This window comes from Chiloscyllium plagiosum, unplaced genomic scaffold, assembly GCF_037043375.1.
Source record: "Chiloscyllium plagiosum isolate Xiang-an unplaced genomic scaffold, Cpla_swu_hap1 HiC_scaffold_22, whole genome shotgun sequence".
Lineage (NCBI taxonomy): Eukaryota > Metazoa > Chordata > Chondrichthyes > Orectolobiformes > Hemiscylliidae > Chiloscyllium > Chiloscyllium plagiosum.
The window spans coordinates 38,858,270-38,883,982 of NW_028270160.1; the positions used below are offsets into that span (position 1 = coordinate 38,858,270).

Below are 25,713 nucleotides of genomic sequence, written 5' to 3' on the forward strand. Positions count from 1 at the left end.
AGGTGATTGGAAGAAGGTTTAGGGGAAATGTCGGAGGTAGGTTCTTTACTCAGAGTGATGGATTCATGGAATGCACTGCCTGCAATGGTAGTAGAGTCAGATACATTAGGGACATTTAAGCGACTCTTGGATTGACACATGGAAGATAGTACAATGAAGGATATGTAGATTAGTTTGATTTTAGAGTAGGATAAAAGGCAGGCGCAACATTGAGGGTCAAAGGATTTGTACTGCACTGTACTGTTCTACGTTCTTATGTTGTAAAGGTATTTTAAGAAACATGAGAAAAATAGCTGTGTGACTGAACCACAAATGTTAATGACTGATGAGAAGTGTTATCGATAAGAATTTTAAGCCTTGCTAGGAAATCATTTACTAATGAAAATGTCTGATTCAGATCACACCATTTCAATAATTCAGCTGGTGTGATTCTGTCATTTATGTGTGTACTATTAACAGTACAATTTATTGATAGGTAGGTCTGAATTTCTGTCATTTCATCTTTCCCAGACCCTAATCAGAGGCAGATAATGGGCAATCATGTTGTGCAATCTTTGTGTCACTTGTTAGTGTTTGATAACTGAATCAATCCATGGATGGGATGATCTTCTATTTGCATGGAGAAAGTGAGAACTGCAGATGCTGGTGATCTCCTGAAGAAGGCCTTATGCCCGAAACGTCAATTCTCCTGTTCCTTGGATGCTGCCTGACCTGTTGCACTTTTCCAGCAACACATTTTTCAGCTCTTCTATTTGCATCACAATCCATGAATTGGTTGCTTTAAACATGGCATAATATTGGACAAAGGATTTGCAATGTTCCCTCAGAAATGGCACTTACTTAAATCATATATGAGCAGAAGTAAAATTGAGAGAGGGTGATTGTGGCAGGTTCAGAAGAAGCGAGCATATCTGACTCTGTGAAGGACCTTCAGCTTTCCTATTGTCTTCAGTTATGCCAAAATGATTCATTGAATGGTTTCCACTGTGAATTTACCAGAGCTTGAATAATTGAGTGTAACAAATGTAGGTTAAAATTATTTAGATTGTGATTTGAAAATCCTGCAATTTTAGTGAACCATGGTATGTGGAACATAAACTTCTGATACCATGCAATGATACAAATATTCCTCTGCTAGTCACATATGTAATAACATCAGAAATCGTGTTTTCTGTCCTACAAATGTGCTTCAAAAGAAGACATTTACATTTTTGCTAGAAACATTAAACAAATGAAAAACTGAACTTGCTACATAGCAATATTGAACTGATAGATTACTGCTCTACTTGTTTATATCCCAGTTCCTTAGAATAACAAAACATGCTTGAATACATTTGATTACCAGCCAGAGAAACCTGTTTGCAATATTGTTTGATTTGTACTACAATGTCTTTGACCTTCTGTTGCTATGATACAAATCTCAAAAGATTTTCTTTTAATACTGATGGGGTACAGGAGTGCATGGTGTTGGAACACCAATTATCATACCATTTCTTCTGCACAGTTCACTAGTATGCATGTTTACCATTTAATTTTTAACAGGACAAATTCCACTGTAATTCCTGATGATCACAACAGCTCATATTTACGTAGTGTCTTGAACATGAAGAACTATCCCAAGGCATTTATGGGTGGCACGGTGGCACAGTGGTTAGCACTGCTGCCTCACAGCGCCTGAGACCTGGGTTCAATTCCTGCCTCAGGCGACTGACTGTGTGGAGTTTGCACGTTCTCCCCGTGTCTGCGTGGGTTTCCTCCGGGTGCTCCGGTTTCCTCCCACAGTCCAAAGATGTGCAGGGTCAGGTGAATTGGCCATACTAAATTGCCCATAGTGTTAGGTAAGGGGTAAATGTAGGGGTATGGGTGGGTTTCGCTTCGGCGGGTCGGTGTGGACTTGTTGGGCCGAAGGGCCTGTTTCCACACTGTAATATAATCTAATCTAATCATTTGAAAAACACATGTAAACAACAGTTTCAGTGAGATGAAGAGTTGAGGAGAGAGATTTTGAAAATGTTTTTAAAGGTGAAAAGAGGAGCTTTTCATTTAAGCAATTACTGATCGCTTAATCAGTAATGATGAGGTAAAAGGAAGGCGAAATCTTAGACTGAGTTTGGAACAATGGAATGCTCACATGGAGAGAAAGGGGTTACAGATCTTGACGATATCATTGGTCAAGAACATTGAAAGTTTTTCAGTTTAACAGGCTAGAAAATAGATTGCATGTGGATGCAGTTGTGTTCCAAAATTTTGTGGAATCTGGAATAGTTTTTGCAGATTGGAAGGTTGCATATGTCACCCCACTATTTAAGAAGGAGAGATGTGAAGGACTACTCAACCTGAAGTATTGATTCTCTTACTTCATACCCAAAAATTAATTCAAATGGACTGAATTTGGTCGATTCATTTGGTGTATCTCTGATCGCAAAAAGTACAAACAGGACTCCCTTATCCCAATCATCTGGATAATCCTGACCAGAAGCCCTCAACATTGTCTTTAGTGTTTGATGCCATCTCTCTCTAGTGCACCCTGTGGTTCTGGATGGTACGCAGTAAATTTGAATTGCTTTATTCCCAGGTTATCCATAACCTCCTTGATCTGATTGGATCTCTATTGATAGTCTGTATTTTAAGTAATTCTTCTACAACCCTTTTAGCTGTGATGTTGCGTAATGGGATTGCCTGTGGAAATCTAGTCAACACCTCCATTATTATTAATAAATACTTATTCTCACTTTTTGTTTGAGGTAGGAGACCTATGCAATTAATCAAGACTCTTGTGAAAGGTTCCTCAAATGCTGGAATAGGTATTAAAGGTGCAGTTTTTATTACTGCTTGTGGTTTTCCGATTAGCTGACATCTACAATTCAACTACATACTTGTGTAGTCCAGGCCAGTAAAAATGTCTTTATATTTAAGCTTGTGTTTTCCTCACCCCTAAATGACCTCTAAGTGGTAGCTCTTGCGCCATTTGCAGCACCTCCTTTCTATACACTAATGGCAAAACAATTTGATGAATTGCTGTCCATTTCTCATTAGCTTGAATGTGTGATGGTCTCCGCTTCCTCCTTAAGATATAATTTGTTATATGTCTTTTGATATAATTGTTTTAAGTTCTCATCTTTCTGCTGTAACTCAATCAGTTTAGCAGAGCTAAAGATACTTGCATGTTTCCCTATTTGCTCCTTTTCTGTTCCACTTATCTGATCAAAAAAAGTCTTAGATAACACTATGTGAGCTTCCTTATCTGTGCCTTTTGATCACTCCTGCTTCAACTTGTGCCTCTGTGATCTTGTGATCACACAATCTGGCAAAATTCCTGGATACACATCCTTCATTTCTTAAGGTGCCTGAGACCGGTGAATCAGCTATATCACTTGCATGGACAAATTGTATTCCTGGAGCTGAGAGTTTGCCCAGTACTCCTACCACAAATTCTCCACTCGGTTCTAAACTCTCTAGCCTCACTTTACATAATTGAGCACTTATTGTCTCACCATGAATTCCTGTTACCAGTACCTTTTCTGGCAATAGTCCTTCAGGAGTACATATCTCCTCATCCTTCAGCATCACAGACTGAGAAGATCCTGTGTCCCTTAATGTTGTAACCTCCTTACCTACTGCTCCTGGCCTATGTGAATAAACTTTACCCTTGCATGTATATTTTTAAAGCAAATCTGGCACTTTCTCCTTAAACAACTACTGATCATCTTGTACACTCTGAGGCAGTTGTCTAACTTCCCTTGTGCTTTTTGTTACTAGTTCAACAAAACTTCCAGGCTTGTCTGGTTTTCCTACATTTGGCTTTCTCCTAGCCCACCAACACTGTGATTTTGTGGTCCACTTTATTGCAACAAAGACAACGGAGCTTTTTAACTTCTTTGTCCCCCTCAAGGGTTTCCTTTTTACCCTATGGTAAGTTATCCTTATGATCTTCACTGAGATCTACCTTTCCCTTTCCACATGAGGATTTCTCTTTGCCCCCAATTTCTATCCCTCATGGACTAAAATTGATTTTGGAAGCCAAACCAAGTTTTATGGACCAACTCATAATCATCAGCCACTTCAGCTGCTAACCTTGCTGTTTTAACTCTCTGCTCTTCCACATGAGTTTGCACTACTTCAGACATTGAATGTTTGAATTCCTCCAAAATAATTACCGCTCTAAGGGCATCATAGGTTTACTCGCTTTTTAAAGCTCTTATCCATCTATTGAAATTACTCTGTTTGATCCTTTCAAACTCAATGTAGGTTTGATCAGGTTTCCTCCTTAGATTCCTGAAACATGTTTATAGGCTTCTGGTACAAGCTCATTTTTACTTAAAATTGCTTTTTTCACCTCCTCATACTCCCCAGATACCTCCTGTGATCATGATGCAAATACCTTACTAGCCCTACCTGCAAGTTTTGTTTGGATCAACAAATGCCACTAGCCACTGCATTTTTTTAGCCACTTTTTCAATCATATGAAAACGGCTTCTACATCCTTCTCATCAAATGTAGGCAATGCTTGAACATAGTTAAGCAGTTTCTCACTGGGCTTCTGACTACCAGGGGCTTGCTCATCCTCACTCTCTTCCTCACTATGCCTACCTTAAGCTTTCATCTCCAGCCTTTTAAGTTGACTTTCCTTTTTAAGTGTCAGTTTTTGAAGTTCAAAACCTCTCTTTTTCTTTCTCTTTTGCTGCTCTCTCCTTTTCCCACGCTTCTTCTTTTAATCATAACTCAAACTGTTTCAATTTTGCTGCCCGTTCCTTATCTCTCAACTCTTACTCAAGTTGCTTCATATGCAATTGAATTCTTGCCATCTCTATGGATTCTGATGATTTCACCAGCAAGTATAAATGCTGAGCTACTGCTGTTATTATCCCTTCTTTTCTCACAGAAGCAGGCAGGTCCAATCCCAAATGGTCTGCTAATTCCTGATGAAGAGCTTTTGCCTGAAACATCGATTTCCCTGCTCCTCGGATGCTGCCTGACCTGCTGTGCTTTTCCAGCACCACTCTAATCTAAACTCTGGTTTCCAGCATCTGCAGTCCTCACTTTTGCCTTGCTAATTCCTACAGTTTGGTCTTATTCAACTTCTGTAAAACTTCCAAACTCACCGCATCCACATCCAGAAAATGATCACAAGATCACAGAGGCACAAGTTGAAGCAGGAGTGATCAAAAGGCACAGATAAGGAAGCTCACATAGTGTTATCCAAGACTTTTTTTGATCAGATAAGTGGAACAGAAAAGGAGCAAATAGGGAAACATGCAAGTATCTTTGGTGACTGAAAGAGCCATTGCTATCCCAAGCATTGTCTACCCAACCAAACCAACACCCAAAATAAAGAAAACTAGCATCTCCCACTCGCTGTTTAAATCCCAGAAAGAGCCCCCAATATGTAATGGACTAGGCCAGACCACTCAACACCGTCTAAAGCAGGCAACACAAACCATAAATTTGCAATTTGTTTCGGTATGTGTACAGTGAGAATTACGCGAAGTAAGTTAGTTTAGTTGATTACTAGGTTTTAAACATACAGAAATCTATTCACAAAATTACGCAATGAAACACAAAGAACAGAATAAACTGGACTTAATTATGCTGTTCCGAATATACACAACGGTCCAAATAAGCAAACCCAAACCCCCTTAAAAAAAAGTTTTTAAAAAATGAATAGATGCTTACAGGTTGAAGTTAGAAGGGCAAAGAGAGAGACAGTGAGAGGGAGAGAGAGAGACTGTTTCTACACAGCTGAACTCTGAACTAGTTCTGGACTGAACTGCCCAGCTAGAAAGCTGACCATCCCTCTTTCATTATACAGGTCACTTCTAAAACATGACCACTTTGGCCTGAAGTCTCATCTGTTTACATATAAACAAAAAGGCCTCTCAATACCCTTTAATCTCTGTACCAAACCAGTCTAATCAGAGCCGGGAGTGTTTTATGACCCCTCTGAAAAAAGGTCAAGGATACAGTTTCCTTGAGAAAAGGAACAGCTTTTAGAAAAAGGGGACCAGCTTTGTGACAATTATCATAATAAATGTCTCAAGTGATATACCTAAGAACTCTTAATATCCTTTAATGAAACAAACAATGTGTGACTCCGTAATAATTGTTGACATCTAAACCAAATTAAAGTTGAAAATGACATACAACTTAATGTACTTTGTGCTGTTCCATGCTTTAAGCTAAAAACTAAACTATTTAAAAATATAACAATGTCTTCAAGTAAAAGCCGTGTTCTCTCTTCCAAACCACTTTCACATTTATCAGTGTATGTTTACATTAGTTTGATCCATAAACAAGAAATAAAAATCATAACCATATGGTTTCTTCTCTCTCAAAACTGATTAACATTTAAACAGAATATAATTTAATTCCTTATTAATTTCATCAAATAAAACATTACTTATTGAAAAATAACTTGATCTTATCATGGGATAAAAAGTAATTTATTGGCATGGATTAAGGATTGGATAATAGGCAAAAAGCAGAATGAATAAAAGTGTCATTCTCACGTTGCCTGGCAGTGATTATTGAGCTACCACAAGGGTAAGTGTTTGACTACAACCATTAGGGTGTGTTGTCTTATGTTTTCTGGACACACAATGTTAATGATTGTTAAAAGTTCAGATAATCTTAAAACATAGTTTTAATTGATGAGGAAGTATTTAATAATTTGATAAATCTCACTGGAAGTTCTTCAGAGAATTCAGACTCATGCCATTGTTGCAGAATCTTGCAATAAACTGGTCCATAGACTTTCGCGGTTTCTGTTTGTGTGAAACATGTTGCAGTCTGAAGTTAATTCTTACTTTTATCTGATCTTTGAGTACCTTTTGAGATCTTTTTTGTATCTTTCCTTTCTTCCATGGAATAAGTAGACGTTGCTAGATCACAGCCAGCCCAAGTGAGAATGACCCATTATTCAATCTCTGTTTTCTCTTTGCTCATTCAGCTAACTTTTTAAAGATTTCTTTTGATTTAAGGATTTATTATTTTTCACATGGTCTGTAAAATAAAGCTGTCTCTGTTGCATGAATAGCTGTAATTCACTAAAGGTGTTATTGGCTGTCCCATCCATTCTTATGTGTTTTCATTCCACAGTTCAATGAAAGTTGATCATTTTGTTAAGTCTATATAGATTTTGTTTTGTTTCTTTCATTTTACTTTTTTTCTCTCCTTTAGTTTTCCCCTTTCTGCTTCCATTGCCACTATATTTTTCACTGTTTCTTTACTGGATTGTTATTATATTTCACCAAAAACGGATACACGCGCAATTTCATCAACAGATGCCTAAGGGAAAGACAACGGAATGAGGACATGCCACAATCCAAAGGACTAGCCACAGTACCATACATCAAGAGCATTTCTGAACTGACAGCCAGACTACTGCGACCACTAGGACTCATAACAGCACACAAACCAACAGCCACACTCAGACAACAACTCACTAGAACGAAGGACCCGATACCCAGCACGAGCAAAACCAATGTAGTGTACAAAATCCCATGCAAGGACTGCACAAAACACTACCTAGGACAAACAGGAAGACAGCTAACGATCCACATCCATGAACACCAACTAGCCACGAAATGACACGACCAGCTATCCTTAGTAGCCACACACGCAGATGACAAGCAACATGAATTCAACTGGGACAACACTACTATTATAGGACAAGCCAAACAGAGAACAGCCAGGGAATTCCTAGAGGCATGGCACTCATCCACAGATTCCATCAATAAGCACATCGATCTGGACCCAATATACCGGCCACTGGAACTGACAGCTGGAAATGACAACCAGAAGTGGCAGATTCAAACCACTACAAATGCCGGAGGAAAGATCACAGAAGCGCTTCACAGGAGGCTCCCAAGCATTGAGGATGTCACATCGACAGGGGACGATACGTCTGCAACACAAATTCCCAGCTCGGCAAACAGAACCACAACATATATTTTAGACTATCTGTTTAATGAATAAAGACCTTAATTAACAGATTTGTACCAGTAAATTGTGTTTTAGCCAAAGAGCACTGATAAGGTCACATGGTGCTTTGCTTTCTTAATGTCAAATTAGAGACAAGATCCACACATGGATAAGCTTCTTTATTGTGGAAAATTGATTGTTAGTGCTTTAAAAGTTCAATTTCTAATCAAAGGGATCTACACTTAAGCGAGAAAAAGTCTTTGCCTGCTATATTTGTTACATTTAAATTGGAAAGCTGGCTAATAGTTTGTTTACTTTTTAAAAAAAGACTGGGCTTTTAGTTTGAGAGAACATGTATACTAAACTGAAGAAACATGTTTGACCTTGGTGCTGAAATCCTTGACCCTAATGCTCTGAAAGCCTTGGTTGTCTTCCAGTTGAGATTTCAAAATGTTTGTCACAGAGAACTTTGACATTTTTATGAATGGTCGTGATTGCTTACCATTGCTACCACCTTGCTGCCACCATGTTCTGCCACTGTAACATGGGCTTTTCTTCTAGCAGAGTATTTATAATGATGAAGCGATGCTAATCTTAGCTTCTGTAATGTTGTACTGCAAACTTCAATAAACGTGTATTATAGCTCCATGTATTTACGAGAATCAGAGTTCAGTATCTGGGTGAAGACAAAGCTATCTGTTGATAACAAAAAGCACTCTTTAATCAGTGTGTCATGCTTCACGGGGCCCAAATTAAGATGTTGTCTATGATTTTATACCATCAGGCCACATGCTGTGATATATTGGAGGTATTACAAGCATGTGACAGCATGTATGCTGCATACGGACTGAGAGAGATAACACACTGGACTGAATGACCTGTTCCTCCTTCGGTGTTTGTACTCAGGCCTATAATGCATATACAAATCAAGGCTTCCCACCCTCATTGTCTGTGAATGACAGTAGATGCTTCAGGCACTTTCTTCAGACATTGTCAACCAAGCTGAGGGTCTTTAAAGGGCTCACTGGGGGGTCCAATTTAAAATAGCAGTTTAAAGTCCTTTTCCTTGCCTATATTGTGAAGAAAAGAGAACCCCCACCCCTTGACCGATTCTCAAGGCTTTTGACTAGCATCCAAAATGGCTAATGATTACCAATTAACCAACTGCCTGTCTGGTGCTAAAATTTAAGGGTGGTACTTCTTTCTGTGCAGTGGTGAAATATTTAAACTATCTCTTTGAATCATTGAGCAGTATTTTTAGATTTGAATTGCATGTGAATTTATTGCTTAATTTCAGTATAGCCAATGTTTTCAGTTTTACAATTTGTCTTTAATTCTATTGAAAGAAAATACTGAACAAAGTTAACGCAGCTTTACATGTCACAGAAGCAGGAATCATTTTTAAAATAATTCACTTGATTCAAAAGAGGTGGCACCTCTCATGCTGACACAGGGAGAACTCCGCACAAACAGTTGCCTGAAATCGAATCTGGATCCCTGATGCTGTGAGACAGCAATGCTAACTCCTGTGCCACCATGCTGGTGTTAAGATGGTGTTGATAAGTTTTCTTGAACCGCTATGGTCCAGAAGGCATAGTTATAACAACAGTGTTGTTAGGAAGAGAGTTCTTGCATTTCGATGCTGTGCCAGTGAAGAAATTCTGATCTATTTCTAAGTCAGAAGTATGTGTGACTTAGGGAGGAACTTGGTGGTGTCGGTGTTCTCATACATCTTGCTGCCCTTGTCCTTCTAGTTGGACACAGATTTGAAAGGTGCTGGTGAGGGAGCTGTGGCGAGTGCTGCAATGTATTTGTAGATGGTCCATGCTGCTGCCACTGTGCATTGGTAGTGAAGACAGTGAACTTATTAAGATGTTAGATTGCATGCTTATCAAGCATACCACTTTGTTCTGGATTGTGGCAAGCTTCACTGGAATGCAGTGTTGGAGCTGCATTCATATAGTCTTCACAACCCTGACTGATGCTTTGCTAATGGTGGACAGGCTTTAGGGAATCAGGAGGCGAGTTATTTACCTCAGAATCCCAGCTTTTGACCCGCTTTTGTAGCAGAGTATTTATATACTGGTCCAGTTCACTTTCTAGCCAATGGTAAATGCCAGAATCTCCGAATATTGGGATGGATATCTCATCATTCAAGACCAGCTGCCAATCAGGAAAGATATGCACTATCATGGTGCATGGGGGCCTATTCAGAGGATTGACAATTGATCGTCCAGGGTTGGCTAAGTACAGTGGGGCAAGATCAGCATAGAAGAGGGAAGCTGACTGTGACTGGGGAAGGGAATTTGACAGCAAAGGCCAAGGGTAGCTCGGTGATTCCTGATCTCTCCGTCAGGCAGAAAGGTTTGCATAGCAGCTTCTCCAGAAGATTCTGGTCAAGATTGAACAGCAGTAGATGGGGCCCACACAGAAGGGGGAAGGTGAAAGGATCTCAACCCCACACACTCCTGTCCCATCACAGCTTGTCCTCATCTCTGGCTTCTTCACCTGTGTCGCATAAAATTCCAGCCAATGTGTTGGGACCTAATTAGTAAGAATTACTGAATTGGGGGAGGGGTCCGAGGGAAACATCAAGCCATCATGTTTATATGCAGTTTCGGAAAGCCCAGTGCGAAGGTGTTTCCTTACTGGCATTGATTATGGATTAATTCATCGCCATAGAGAAAGTGGGAAATGTAAAACCTAGCAAATTTAAAACAGCTGGCCCATTTATAATGCAGCAAGATGCCAAAAAAAACTTACTGAATTGAGGATAATGACCCAGTCATGCTGTAAATAGCACATACATTTCCCTGTAAATAGCATATACATTTCCCTATAAGGTCAGTTCTTCTGTATATTGCGTATCCTAAAATAACCCAGTGCTACAAAAGTAATTATTTTATGAGTCCACAGTTTTTAATAATCTGAAAGTGAATTCTGCTAAGGTTTGATTTACTACTAAAGGAAAGATTATGCAGATACCAAGGCAGCTGAATTCTTACACTCATTGTTCATTTGTTATTCTCTAGGGCAAATATTGCTAGCATCTAAACTGACATCCACTGATGTTCATTGGCAGAAAATATGCAGCCTTAAGCTTTGGAATTAATCCAGGGTGAAAGGGAAAAACATTTGCTGTCTTCTATTCTTCAGCAATTCTTCTTAGCTTTACTGGAATTTGCTTCAATGTCTGTGAAGCAGAAACCGTCTATTTATTCCACTGGTGAACTTTCTGGTCTTGTTTTCGAACAGTTCCTGCTGCTTTAGAAGTAAAGGGTTTGACGTTGTGTCGAGGCTACTGTAGAATTTGAGAAATGAGATGGATTATGAACTGTGTATTGAAAGCATCCCTTTTCCAACTGAGCTTGAATCCAAAGCACGTAGTCTGCTGAGTCTTGTAGAATGATTCAGAGTTCAACAGTTCAAGTATTTGCCTCTTCAGTACTCCAGTGGTCTTCTATTTCAGACAAACACAGGATTTCAGTGTTGACCATGATAGGTAGACACATGGGGAGGAAGAGACAGTTTTCTTGACTTTTGCTCTTGTAATCATTTATTTTCCAAATCCATACCTCAGGTTAAAGTTCCTTTTTATGCTGATAATGAAGGTGAAGAGTGAAGGCGCTCCCTCTTGACTGAGCTATTTGATTGCCTGATGAAACTGGATATTGGAATGCAAGTAGAAATTGTGAATACTCTAGAATCACAAGGGTACCGTCAGAGAGAAAATTAGACAACAGTCCTGTTTTAACTTCCTCCACCATGCTCCTCAGGTGATTTTTCAAATCTCTTCTTTTGTAACAGCAGTCAAAAGGCCTTGATGCCATTGGTGAGGAGTGGAGGGTTTCAGACCAGAGTTGCCTTGCAAAATTACAATCATGAGGAGAGATGAGCAATGGGAGGATTATTTGCCTACAGCAGAGAAGGGATAGCTATCTAATGGACCATTTTAAAACTATGAAATGTTTTGATTGTAATTGATTGGTCCCACATGATGGTAAAGGGTCATCAATATAAAGTAAGTACTGAAGCAGTGAATAAGAGGTTAAGTTACTGCAGAATACCTTTATACTAAGAGGAGTCAGGGTTTAGGCTGTTGCATTGTTTTAAAAAGAGAAATTAAGTCCCATAGTTTATTTGGTCATGAACTGGAATACAATCTGCTTCCTGCTTTGAGGGAAGAATTGAACAAATATTTGAAGCATTGAAAATATAGGGTTAAAAGAATGATGCTTTGAAATTACTTCTAAATTGCTCTGACAAATAAGCAGCAGAGATATCACTGGTTTCATTGCCTCCATCTGTTCTCTAAATTTAAATTTCTTGCTTCATTCTTTCATGCATTATGTGCGTCACTTGAAAAGCATTTATTACCATTGCTAATTGCTCTTGAACTGAGTGGCTTCCTCAGCCATCTCAGAGGGCAGTTAAGAGTCACTACATTGCTTTGGATCTGGAGTGACAAGGAAGTCAGACCAGGTAAGGATGGCCCATTTCTCTCCATAAGGGATGTCAGTGAGCCAGATAGATCTTTATGACAACCAGTGAAAGTCTTGTGGCATGATTACTGAGACTTAACTGTATATTCCAATTTATTGATACCTTTATCACCATCTTTGGTTATATCCTATCCATTGGCAAGACACACCCACCAGAGGAAAAAAACAGAGTGGTGTATAGTTAGGAGGAAGTAATCATTGGAGTCCTCCACATTGAGTATGTACTGCATTATGTATGTTAGCATCGGGTTGAAACATGGAAGACAAAACCTCCTATTGACTACTATCAGTTGCCCTTTAGCTGATAAACTAATATTAATCCAGACTGAGCACCACGTGGGAGGAGCACCAAGGGTAGAAAGGGCACAGAATGCTACTACTGAATAGAGCTGGCTAAGTCTTGAGAATGTAACTACTAATTGGACATTTGGAAGTTGCTGAGGGAATGAACATGAGGTAAAACATTAACTTGAGCCTGTTCTCACCAAATGACTTGCCACAGATTAATTTCTCCATGTTAGTATTGATAGGATTGACAACCTATTGTCAATAAGAAGTTTGATTGTGAATGCTGGAAAATGGGATTTTTTTTAATTTCAAAATATACTTTATTCATAAAATAATTTGATGGTCTGTACAGTTGGTCATGCCATACAAATGTAAACATTTACATACAGAGATCAGAATTTATCATTTTTATATACAGGTCTGTACATTTTTCAATCATATGCCCATATATTTAGCTGAGGCGTCAACAGAGCCCAAATGACTGCGTGGGCCCCCTGTTCTTCGTTAGGCAGGTAGATGTTACACGGTGGTCTTTCCCCACTGTGCCTTGGCGGCAGCTGCCCCAAGCTTCAGCGCATCCCTCAACACGTGGTCCTGGACCTTGGAATGTGCCAGTCTGCAACACTCAGTCGGGGTCAACTCCTTCAGCTGGAAGATCAACAGGTTTCGGACCGCCCAGAGAACGTCCTTCACCGAATTGATGATCCTCCAGACACAGTTGATGTTCGTCTCGGTGTGCATCCCAGGGAACAGGCCGTAGAGCATGGAGGCCCGCGTCATGGCGCTGCTCGGGACGAACCTCAACAAACGCCACTGCATTCCTCTCCAGACTACTTCTGCGTAGGCACATTCCATAAGGAGGTGTGTGACAGTCTCGTCCCCCCCGCAGCCACTTCGAGGGCAGCGTGCAATGCGGCTGAGAGTCCGGGCGTGCATAAAGGATCTCACAGGCAGAGCCCTTCTCACCACCAGCCAAGCCATGTCTTGGTGCTTGTTGGAAAGTTCTGGCGATGAGGCATTCTGCCAAATGGCTTTGACAGTCTGCTCAGGGAACCGCTCGATAGGATCCGCCCTCTCCTTTTCCCGAAGGGTTTCAAGGACACTACGTGCTGACCACTTCCTGATGGACTTGTGGTCAAAGGTATTTTTCTTCATAAACTTCTCCACGAAGGACAGGTGATACGGAACGGTCCAACTACTTTGAGCATTCCGCGGCAGCGAGGCCAGGCCCATCCTTCATAACACCGGGGACAGGTAGAACCTCAGTACGTAGTGACACTTGGTGTTTGCGTACCGGGGATCCACGCACAGCTTGATGCAGCCCACACAAAGGTGGCCATCAGGGTGAGGGTGGCATTGGGTGTATTTTTTCCCCCGGTGCCCAGATCTTTGTACAGCGAGTCCCTTCGGACCCGGTCCATCTTTGACCTCCATATAAACTGGAAGATGGCCCGGGTGACTGCAGCGGCACAGGTTCTTGGAATAGGCCAGACCTATGCCACGTATAATAGCAATGACAGTGCCTCACACCTGATGACCAGGTTTTTTACCGCGATGGAGAGCGACCGTAGCTTCCATCTGCCCAGTTTCTGCCTCACTTTGCTGATATGCTCCTCCAAAGACTTAGCGCACGCCCCAGCCCCCCCGAACCAAATACCCAGCACCTTCAGGTGGTCGGTCCTGATGGTGAAGGGGATCGAGGATTGGTCAGCCCAGTTCCCGAAGAGCATGGCCTCGCTCTTGTCTCGGTTTACCTTGGCCCCCGAGGCCCGTTCGAACTGGTCACATATGCACATGAATCTGTGCACGGACAGTGGATCCGAGCAGAAAACGGTGACATCATCCATGTACAGGGAGACCTTAACCTGCAGGCCCCCACTGCCAGGAATAGTCACCCCACTCAGGCTCGCATCCTTCCTGATGGACTCAGCAAATGGCTCTATGCAGCACACAAACAAGGCAGGAGAGAGAGGGCAGCCCTGCCTGACTCCAGATCTGACTGGGAAGCTATCTGATTCCCACCCATTGATTGAGACTGCACTGACAATGTTGGTGTAGAGCAGTCTGATCCAATTGCAGATTCCCTCCACAAAGCCCATTTTGGAGAGAACAGGGTTTAAATGTTTTAGTAGGGTCAGAGGTGGGGGCAAAAGAGGGGGAGGTGTGGCATTGCTTGTCAAAGATAGTATTACAGCTGTGGAAAGGACGATGGATGAAGACTCGCCATCAGAGGTAGTTTGGGCTGAGGTTAGGAATAGGAAAGGTGAGGTCACCCTGTTAGGAGTTTTTTACAGGCCCCCTAATAGTCCTAGAAACGTAGAAGAAAGGATTGCGAGGATGATTCAAGAGAAGAGTGAAAGTAATAGGGTGGTTGTTATGGGGGACTTTAACTTTCCTGATATTGATTGGGAAAGCTATAGCTCAAGTTCGTTAGATGGGTCAGTGTTTGTCCAATGTGTGCAGGAGGGTTTCCTGACACAATATGTAGATAGGCCAACAAGAGGTGAGGCCATACTGGATTTGGTTCTGGGTAATGAACCAGGCCAGGTGTTAGAATTAGAGGTAGGTGAGCACTTTGGGGACAGTGACCACAATTCGGTGACTTTTACTCTAGTGATGGAGAGGGATAAGAGTGCACTACAGGGCAAGAGTTATAGCTGGGGGCAGGGAAATTATGATGCGGTGAGGCATGACTTAGGATGTGTGGCCTGGAAAAGTAAGCTTCAAGGCAAGGGTGTAATTGATATGTGGAGCTTGTTCAAGGAGCAACTATTGAGTGTCCTTGATAAGTATGTACCCGTCAGGCAGGGAGGAAAGGGTCGTGTGAGGGAGCCGTGGTTTAATAAGGAATTGGAATCCCTTGTTAAATGGAAGAGGGCGGCCTATGTAAAGATGAGGCGTGAAGGTTCAATTGGTGCGATTGAGAGTTATAAGGTAGCCAGGAAGGACCTGAAGAGAGAGCTAAGAGCAACAAGGAGGGGACATGAAAGGTCCTTAGTCGGTAGGATTAGGGAAAACCCTAAGGCTTTCTATAGGTATGTCAGGAATAAAAGAATGACTAGGGTAGGAATAGGTCTAGTCAAGGATAGTAGTGGGAAGTTGCGTGTGGAGGCTGAAGAGATTGGGGAGACACTGAATGAATACTTTTCGTCAGTATTCAATCAGGAACAGGACATTGTTGTCAATGTGAGTACTGAGTCACAATTAAGTAGAATGGATGGCTTTGAGGTATGTAGAGAAGAGGTGTTGGAAATCCTGGAAAGGGTGAAAATAGATAAGTCCCCTGGGCCTGATGGCATTTATCCTAGGATTCTCTGGGAAGCAAGGGAGGAGATTGCAGAGCCATTGGCCTTGATTTTTATGTCCTCGTTGTCTACAGGAGTAGTGCCAGAAGATTGGAGGCTAGCAAATGTGGTTCCCTTGTTTAAGAAGGGGAGTAGGGATAACCCTAGTAACTATAGGCCGGTGAGTCTCACTTCTGTTGTGGGTAAAATCTTAGAGAGAATTGTAAGGGATAGGATTTATGAACATCTGGATAGGAATAATGTGATCAAGGATAGTCAGCATGGTTTTGTGAAGGGCAGGTCGTGCCTCACAAACCTTATTGAATTCTTTGAGAAGGTGACTAAGGAGGTGGACGAGGGGAAAGCAGTAGATGTGGTGTATATGGATTTTAGTAAGGCATTTGATAAGGTTCCCCATGGTAGACTACTGCAAAAAATACGGAGGTATGGCATTGAGGGTGAGTTGGAGGTTTGGATTAGGAGTTGGCTGGCTGGAAGAAGACAGAGGGTAGTAGTTGATGGCAAAGGTTCATCTTGGAGTGCTGTCCCTAGCGGTGTTCCGCAAGGATCTGTTTTGGGACCATTGCTGTTTGTCATTTTTATAAATGACCTGGAGGAGGGGTTAGAAGGTTGGGTGAGCAAGTTTGCCGATGATACGAAAGTCGGAGGAGTGGTAGACAGTGAGGAAGGATGTGGCAGGTTACAGCGGGATATAGATAAGCTGCAGAACTGGGCAGAAAGGTGGCAAATGGAGTTCAATGTAGCTAAGTGTGAGGTGATTCATTTTGGTAAGAGTAATAAAAAGATGGGGTACTGGGCTAACGGTCGGATACTTGGTAGTGTGGATGAGCAGAAAGATCTTGGTGTCCATGTACACAAATCTTTGAAAGTTGCCACCCAGGTAAATAGTGCGGTGAAGAAGGCATATGGCGTACTGGCTTTTATTGGTAGAGGAATTGAGTTCCGGAGTACTGAGGTAATGTTGCAGTTGTATAAGACTCTGGTGCGGCCGCATCTGGAGTATTGTGTGCAGTTTTGGTCCCCATACTATAGGAAGGATGTGGAGGCACTGGAACGGGTGCAGAGGAGGTTTACCAGGATGTTGCCTGGTATGGTAGGAAGATCGTATGAGGAAAGGCTGAGGCACTTGGGGCTGTTTTCATTGATGAAAAGAAGGTTTAGGGGTGACTTGATAGAGGTGTACAAGATGATTAGGGGTTTAGATAGGGTCGACAGTGAGAATCTTTTTCCACGTATGGAGTCAGCTATTACAAGGGGGCAAAGCTTTAAATTAAGGGGGGGTAGGTATAGGACAGATGTTAGGTGTAGATTCTTTACTCAGCGAGTCGTGAGTTCATGGAATGCCCTGCCAGTAGCAGTGGTGGACTCTCCTTCATTATGGGCATTTAAACGTGCATTGGATAGGCATATGGAGGATAGTGGGCTAGTGTAGGTTAGGTGGGCTTGGATCGGTGCAACATCGAGGGCCAAAGGGCCTGTACTGCGCTGTATTCTTCTATGTTCTATGTTCTATGTTCTATGTTCTATGTTCTATGTTCTATATACCTGTGTGATATCCTGTCAAAGGCTTTCTCCTGGTCCAGGCTGATCAGGCAGGTGTCCAACCCTCTGTCCTGCACGTAGGCGATCGTATCCCTGAGGAGCGCGAGACTCTCAGCGATCTTCCTGCGTGGCACAGCACAAGTTTGGTCAGGGTGAATCACCGACTCCAGAGCAGACCTGACCCAGTTGGCGATTACCTTTGACAGAATTTTGTAATCCGCATTCAACAGTGAGATTGGTCTCCAATTTTTGAGTTCCTCCCTCTCCCCCTTCCGCTTGTAGATGAGGGTGATGATGCCTTTCCTCATGGATTTACTCATGGTACCTGCCCAAAGCATACTGACATACACCTCCAGCAGGTCCTGGCCAATCAAGTCCCACAGAGCGGAATAGAGCTCGACCGGTAAGCCGTCGCTTCCGGGAGTTTTATTCTTTTTGAAGGTCTCGGGGGCCTTGGTCAGCTCGTCCAGAGATAGCGGCTGGTCCAGCCTCTCGCGTGTTCTGTCGTCTAAGACCTCTGTGATAGAGGACAGGAACGACTGGGAGGCCATGCTGTCAGTCGGCTTCGCGTCATACAGACTGGCATAGAAGGATTTACTGATCCTCATGACGTCAGCCTGAGATGACGTTATTGAGCCATCTTCTTCCTTCAGGCTGCTGAGCACAGAGCTCTCTTTGTGCACCTTCTGGAAGAAGAAACGTGAGCACGTCTCGTCCTGCTCCACCGAGTGGACCCTGGACCGGAAGATTATCTTGGAGGCCTCCGAAGCAAAGAGCGAGGCTTGCTGGCCCTTCACCTCCTTGAGGTCCTCCGTGACATCCTTCCCCATCGTCTGCAGCAGGAGCAGGTTCTGCATACTTTCCTGGAGCTGGGACAGTTTTCCCCGCCTCTGTCTCGCCTCCTGAACACCTTTGAGGATGAAGAACCTCTTGATGTTTCCTTTTACTGTTTCCCACCAGTCCGCTGGGGGACTCAAAGAGGGGCTTCACGATTCTCCAACCTGCGTAGTCCCTCTTGAGCTCCTCAATGTTTCCCGGGGTCAACAGCTTTGTGTTCAGCTTCCACGTTCCCATACCAGCCCGCTGCTCGTCCTGTAGGTGACAGTCGGCCAGCAGGAGGCAGTGGTCAGAGAAGAACACCGGCTTGACGTCGGTGGATCTGACCGGTTGGCCTCCTTATAATGGGATTAGAATAGATTGGTGGTTATTTTTGACAGTTGCGGATGCAATGGGCTGACGGGCTTTTTTTGTGCTGTAGATCTCTATGACTCTTCAGACTGAGGGTAACCTCCATTATGTTCAGTGCCACTAATGTCATGCTAATTTGGCTAGAACACATTTAACATCTCAACAAGACTGTCAATGCAGTATTGTGGGCTATCAGCAGCAGCTGTATTTTCTTCTACCAGAATCTCTGTAACCTAACAGCCTGGTATATCCCTCATCTTCAAACCAAGCAACCAATCCTGAGAAGTGTATGTTTAATGAAGATGTGTTATCCTGCAGTAACTAATACATGCTCATTATTGGAAATGGGCATGTTATAGATAGATCTTGGGATGCTTTGCCACTTCCATTGAACAAGAAAAAGAGAGTTTATGAACATCACCATCCGTTATAGCAATGTGCTTGCAGAACACAAAATGGAAGGATTTGCAACTAATGGCAGCCCAGAGTAGTTGGAGAATGATCCACGTCAGTCTCCTCATGCTGGCCTCTTCATCACACATGGAAAAGCACAGCTGGTTAGGCATGACTGGCTGTGCTTTTCCAGCTCCACGCTCTTTGACTCTGATCTCCAGCATCTGCAGTCCTCACTTACTCCATCATCACAGATGCCAGTAGTACGAAAAATTTATGAAGCCACTGGAAACACCAAAGACTATTGACAACAATAACCTCTTAGCAGTAGTAATGAAAACCTGTGGTCCAAAACTGGATGCACTAATGGGTACTGGGAATAAGTTCCTCACTTACAGGAGCCAAACCAAATACAAAGAAAGATGGTAGTGCTTGTTCAAGACCAGTCATCTCAGCTTCTTAACAGAGTACCTCAAAGCAATGCCCTTGGACCAACCACCTTCAGCAGCTTCATCTTTCATAATTCCTTTATTAACAAAGTAGCCTATGCCCATTTGTAGCAATAACTGTACAATATCCAGGCGTGGCCTGATGAGGGTGAATGAAGATTGGTTGACAGAACAGGAATAGCTTTCAGGAAATTTCCCAATTGTGACACGGGGGTGTAGTAGTGAGTTGGAGTAGTGAGAGCTGGTATTATTCAGTACGCTCCATAAGATTACTGTGCAGTTAAATACTGGGTTTCTGCAAAGTTTTATACAAAGCTGATCCCATATGATTGCATTTACCTCCAATGTAGAGTACTTGAGGATAGCACCCACTCTGGTGCATTCCCGAGAATGTGACGGATGGTGATTGTTTTTTTCATTCTTAAGAAGCTAAAGATTGTCAAACCGTGCTTCACTCAGACCTCATCTCACTGTTAGCACTGGAACTCTGCCATTACAGTTATGTGCATAGCTTCTCCTTCTCAATGCAGAATACATAGATCAGCTCTTTCATCAATTCCTGCAGATCATTTTCTCAGTTCATAATCTGCCTTGTGTTGTTTTCGAATACAAAAATAACAGTAGATGGAGTCAAATTAGTTGAAGACTGTGGACTCTTTTGATATGGTACACTCAATGACCTGACCCCCTGCCAACCTCGCAACTCTATCAGGTCTATCCACACCATAAATCCACACATGATAAACATTTGCAAGCATTCATATGTTCCGAATGTCATTGTAGAGGGACTGAGCCATGTGTAGATTACAATCTCCTGAAAAACTAAGATTCCTCCAATTATCATTACCACTAAAAGTGCTACAGCATAGTCCGACTTAGCATTTGTTCCAACAGTCAGTGAGCTACACCATCTACTTTCTCATAACATTCAAAAGCCTCAATACTAACTTTCAGCGGTGCCGACCATGTACAACAGAAAATGAAATTCTGTTATATTGTGTTGTGTGGCTTTGTTGACATATTAAATGTGACAGAATTCAAACAGATCTAACAACTCAAATTGGTCATCCATGAGGTCCTGTGGACCATCAGAAATACCATAATTGTATTCAAACACAATCTGTCACCTCACATTCACACATATTCCCCCACTCACCCAATACCACTCAGGCAGCAAATCAATGCTGGATCAATAAAGAGTACCCGAAGGCATACCAGTAGCATACATATGTAATTTTGAGGTGTGAATCTGATTAAGCTACAACACAGGCCTACTTGCATGTTAAACAGTGGAAGCATAATGCAAAAAAAAAGCTATGCAATCCAATAACCAATGAATCAGATCTAAGGTGTGCAATCTTGCCACATCCTGTCATGAATCATGATGACCAATTAAACATCTAACTGGAAGATGAGGCTGTACAAGTATCCCTACAATGAAAGGAACGCTCAACAACACATTGTTGTGAAAGACAACACTGATCTTTTGCAACAGTCTTCAACCAGAAGTGCTGAGTGGGTGATTAACCTCAGCCTCCTCCTGAGGCCTTCAACATCACAGATGCCAGTCTTCAGCCAATTTATTTCATTCTATGTGATACCAAAAAACAATAAAGCCAGTGAATACTGCAAAAGCAATGGGTCATGACAACGCTGCAGCAATAGTACTGAAGACTTGTGCTCCAGAATTGGCTATGCTCGCCATTCGAGTTGTACAGTACAATTCTAACACTAGCAGAAATCTGATGAAGGGCTTTTGCCCAAAACATCGATTTTGCTGCTCGTCGGATGCTGCCTGAATTGCTGTGCTCTTCCAGCACCACTGATCCAGAAACTAGCAGAAATCTATCTAGCTACCTGTGTCTTGTTCATGGAGAACAACATAAATCTAACTCAGCCAATTACTATCCTGTCAGTCTACTCTCAGTCATTAGCAAAGTGATGGAAGAGGTAGTCAACAATCCTGTCAAGTGGGAGCTGCAAAGGATTGACCTGCTCACTGATGCTTAGTTTAGATGATAGTGGACCAGTTAGTTCCTGACCTCTTTACAACCTTGATTCAAACATGGACAAAAGATCTGAGCTCCAGCGGTGAAGTGTGAGTGCTTGCTGTTGATATCAAGTACTTGTATTTGATCAAGTGCGGTATCAAGGAACCTTAGCAAAGCTTGAGTCTGTGGGAATCTGGGGAAAACTCTGCTGGTTGGATTCACACCTGGCACAAAGGAAGATGGTTGTAGTTGTTGGAGGCAAATCATCTCAGTCTGGGGACATCATCATAAGAATTTTTCAGCATAGTGGTCAAACCAACTTCAGTTGTTTCAAGATCTTCCTTCCTTCACAAGGTCAGAAATGGGGATGTTCCCAGATGGTTCCACAATTTTCAGTACCATTCTTGACTTCTCAGATACTGAGGCAATCCATTCCCAGGTGTGGCATGACCTGGACAATATATAGATAACAAATATATAGATAAGTAAGAATTGTGTCAAATGTACAATCTGAAACAAGAGAGAATCAAACCATTGTTTTTTCAATGTCTAATTACTTTACCAGTGCTGAATCCCCCATGATCAACATCTTTGGGTTACCATTGGTAAGAAACTGAACTGGACCATCCATATAAATACTTTTTCTGAAAGAGTAGGTCAGACACCAGGAATTTTTTAGTGAGTAACTCACCTTTTCTCTTCCAATGTGTTTCTGTCGTATACAAGGCACTAGTCAGGGATTTGGTGGAACAGTGTGTATTTGCTCAGATGGGTACAGCTCCAACAATGTTCGAATCTCAATGCCACCCAGGACGAAGTATTGTCCATGATTGGTACTGTATCAAATTTCTTCAAGCTTTACACCTTTCATCAAAGATACAGCGGTGTGTCCCATCTGCAGGACGCATTGCATTAACACACCAAGACTCCCCTGATAACATCTTCTGAAGCTCTGACTCTACCATCTAGAAAGTTAAGGGCTGCAGATACATGGGAACAAGACACCTGCAGATGAGTGATTAAATTTAGATACTGAATCACTTTCACAATGGTGTACAGCCATAAACCTTTCGAGTATGTAAAGAAGTGGACTCGCTGAGTCACAAACCTTTAGATATATACTGCGTGCAATTTTATATTTCCAGCCTTACGTATTGAATTAATGAAGAATTTGAACAATAAAATTAAAAAGGCATCATTAAAATTCATTTTGAAATAGAGAGTATATAAATACATTCAGAAAAAATATTCACTCTCAATAGTATAATTCTTTATGGTATTATTGCTGAGAGACAAAAGTCTTGAGTAATGACTCAGTGAAAGTAGCAAGAAGATACAATAATATTAACATTGCAAGATTGACAAAATGTAATCTTTAACTGATAAGGAAATAACTTAATCTGTTGATGCTCCATTGTGGCAGCAGTTTGTGGCACTCAGATTTCTAGGGAATCCAGTCATGCAGTAAATGCAGTAAATGTAATTTTTATTTTTTTGCTGCTTAGAGACCACAGGCAAACCAATAACCTGGCTTTTTCAAAAATGCAGAACACAGACAGTTACAATATCTGAAATGTATTTTAGCTTGAGGAGCTGACGTATGTTTGCAATATTGCCACAGATGGTTGAAGACAGCATTAATGATGAGTGTTTTGCTGGAATCATTTGCAATACAGGAAGATTTTAATGACCTGGATCTTATGGTCAGCCTTGCAGGGTATGGTACTCACTAGTCATTATGCTGACAGTTAGCCATAGATTTACCTTTGGTTTCTGAGTGCCAACATGCAGTCATCTATGATCTGTTCCAGCACTGCAGCCTCTCCAGGGCATCTGTGACATTTCTGAACATGACAAAAAACATTGCATTTCTTCAACACACCATATTGAAAACTATAGTTAGGAACCATTGGTTTCAATGTTGAGGGTCATTGGGAATTCTAATTTTACTGTGTTGTAAATGCATAGAGAGGTAGGAATGTCGATTTGATTCGTTGTCTGTCTCGGTGTCATGATAGTTAGCTGTGTGCATTTTAATCTCTCAAATTTGATTGGGATAAAAGTCTGAGCCATACAGAATATAAACCACGAAGTATGCATTAGGTTTAAATCATTTATTAGACAGAAAAGGCAGTGACCTGGAAATAAAAGCCACAGAAAGAGCTTTTAAAAGATATCATAGATTAGTTGTAGCTTCCAACAAGAGTAAGTCACATCATACCAGTCCCTGTCAGTTTCCTATAATTCCACAAAGCTTGTGCTTCAGATAATGAACAAATTCTTTTTTTTTTAAGTTAGGACTGAATCTGTCTCCATTACACTTTCAAACAGTGCATTTCCACTTGTGCAAAAAGATTCTTCCCAACGTTGCCATTCTTCATGTGGAGATTTTATTAAATCAGTGGTGACTGGTTCTTGATCCTTACAACAAAGTGCTGTTAATAAATTGTTCCATCTTTTGTTTGAGTACAATCCTGTGTCAAGCATTGATTATTCACAAAGTATGGTACATCATCATGATTTTGCAAATATTCATCTTTTTTTAAATTTTCCAATGGTAGTTCAGGAGAATGAGACCGTACACATGGAATATAAATTTTCAAGTGAGATTGTATGACTTATGACACCATTCAAAGTCACTTACAACTCAGTGCACAAGCACAAACTTTCCTGGCATGTTTAAAATGAAGAAAGACTTGCATATGTATTGTGTCTTTCACAGCCCAATCACATTGCAATGAGTTTAATACCAATGAAGTGCTTCTGCATAGTGTTATAATGTAGAAAAGGTGGATAGCTATTAGGCAGATGAAAAATTTCATTCCATTATGTGAGCTCAACAACACATCTCTGTGATGCCACTTAGCTGAGCACAGTTTGTGGAGGAATAGAGTAAATGAAGCAATAACTTTTGGTTCAGCAGACCCTGCAAGGTAATATCTTATTTACTGTACAGTGCTGAACATAAATTGGGGCCCTGAAACAGTTTTTTTGGACAACACTGGGAAGGTTTAGTTGATATCAGGCAGAAGTTTAACTTGTCCTGAAATTTTTCATTGAAATATATTTGTGCTGCAGTTTATGAACTATTAACCCAATTAAATTTGTGAAATTAAAAGACATACAGTAAAGGATTATGGATCAGAGTCAGAAAGCTAAAGTAAATTGGAATTCTTACCTCACTCTTCGCAGCACAGTAAAACTAGAATACCTCATAAACCACACCATCGACCCCAATGATTCCTATAGAGAAGAAAGAGGGTGGTGGTGGACGGTTGTTTTTCTGACTGGAAGCCTGTGACCAGTGGAGTGCCACAAGGATCGGTGCTGGGCCCTCCACTTTTTGTTATTTACATAAATGATTTGGTTGTGAGCATAAGAGGTACAGTTAGTAAGTTTGCAGATGACACCAAAATTGGAGGTGTAGTGGACAGCGAAGAGGGTTACCTCAGATTACAACAGAATCTGGACCAGGTGGGCCTATGGGCTGAGAAGTGGCAGATGGAGTTTAATTCTGATAAATGCGAGGTGTTGCATTTTGGGAAAGCAAATCTTAGCAGGATGTATACATTTAATGGTAAGGTCCGAGGGAGTGTTGCTGGACAAAGAGACCTTGGAGTGCAAGTTCATAGCTCCTTGAAAGTGGAGTCGCAGGTAGATAGGATAGTGAAGAAGGCATTTGGTATGCTTTCCTTTATTGGTCAGAGTATTGAGTACAGGAGTTGGGAGGTCATGTTGTGGCTGTACAGGATATTGGTTAGGCCATTGTTGGAATATTGTGTGCAATTCTGGTCTCCTTCCCATCGGAAAGATGTTGTGAAACTTGAAAGGGTTCAGAAAAGATTTACAAGGATGTTGCCAGGGTTGGAGGATTTGAGCTACAGGGAGAGGCTGAACAGGCTGAGGCTGTTTTCCCTGGAGCGTCGGAGGCTGAGAGGTGACCTTATAGAGGTTTATAAAATTATGAGGGGCATGGATGGGATAAATAGACAAAGTCTTTTCCCTGGGGTCGGGGAGTCCAGAACTAGAGGGCATAGGTTTAGGGTGAGAGGGGAAAGATATGAAAGAGACCTAAGGGGCAACTTTTTCACACAGAGGTACATGTATGGAATGAGCTGCCAGAGGATGTGGTGGA

General features: G+C 41.7%; 1 protein-coding gene across 2 annotated transcripts in view; it reads left to right on the forward strand.

The window, feature by feature from the left end:
- tcerg1l (transcription elongation regulator 1 like) overlaps positions 1–25,713 on the forward strand; it is a 773,510-nt gene that overhangs the window by 189,019 nt on the left and 558,778 nt on the right. The gene's annotated exons all lie outside the window — the stretch shown is intronic.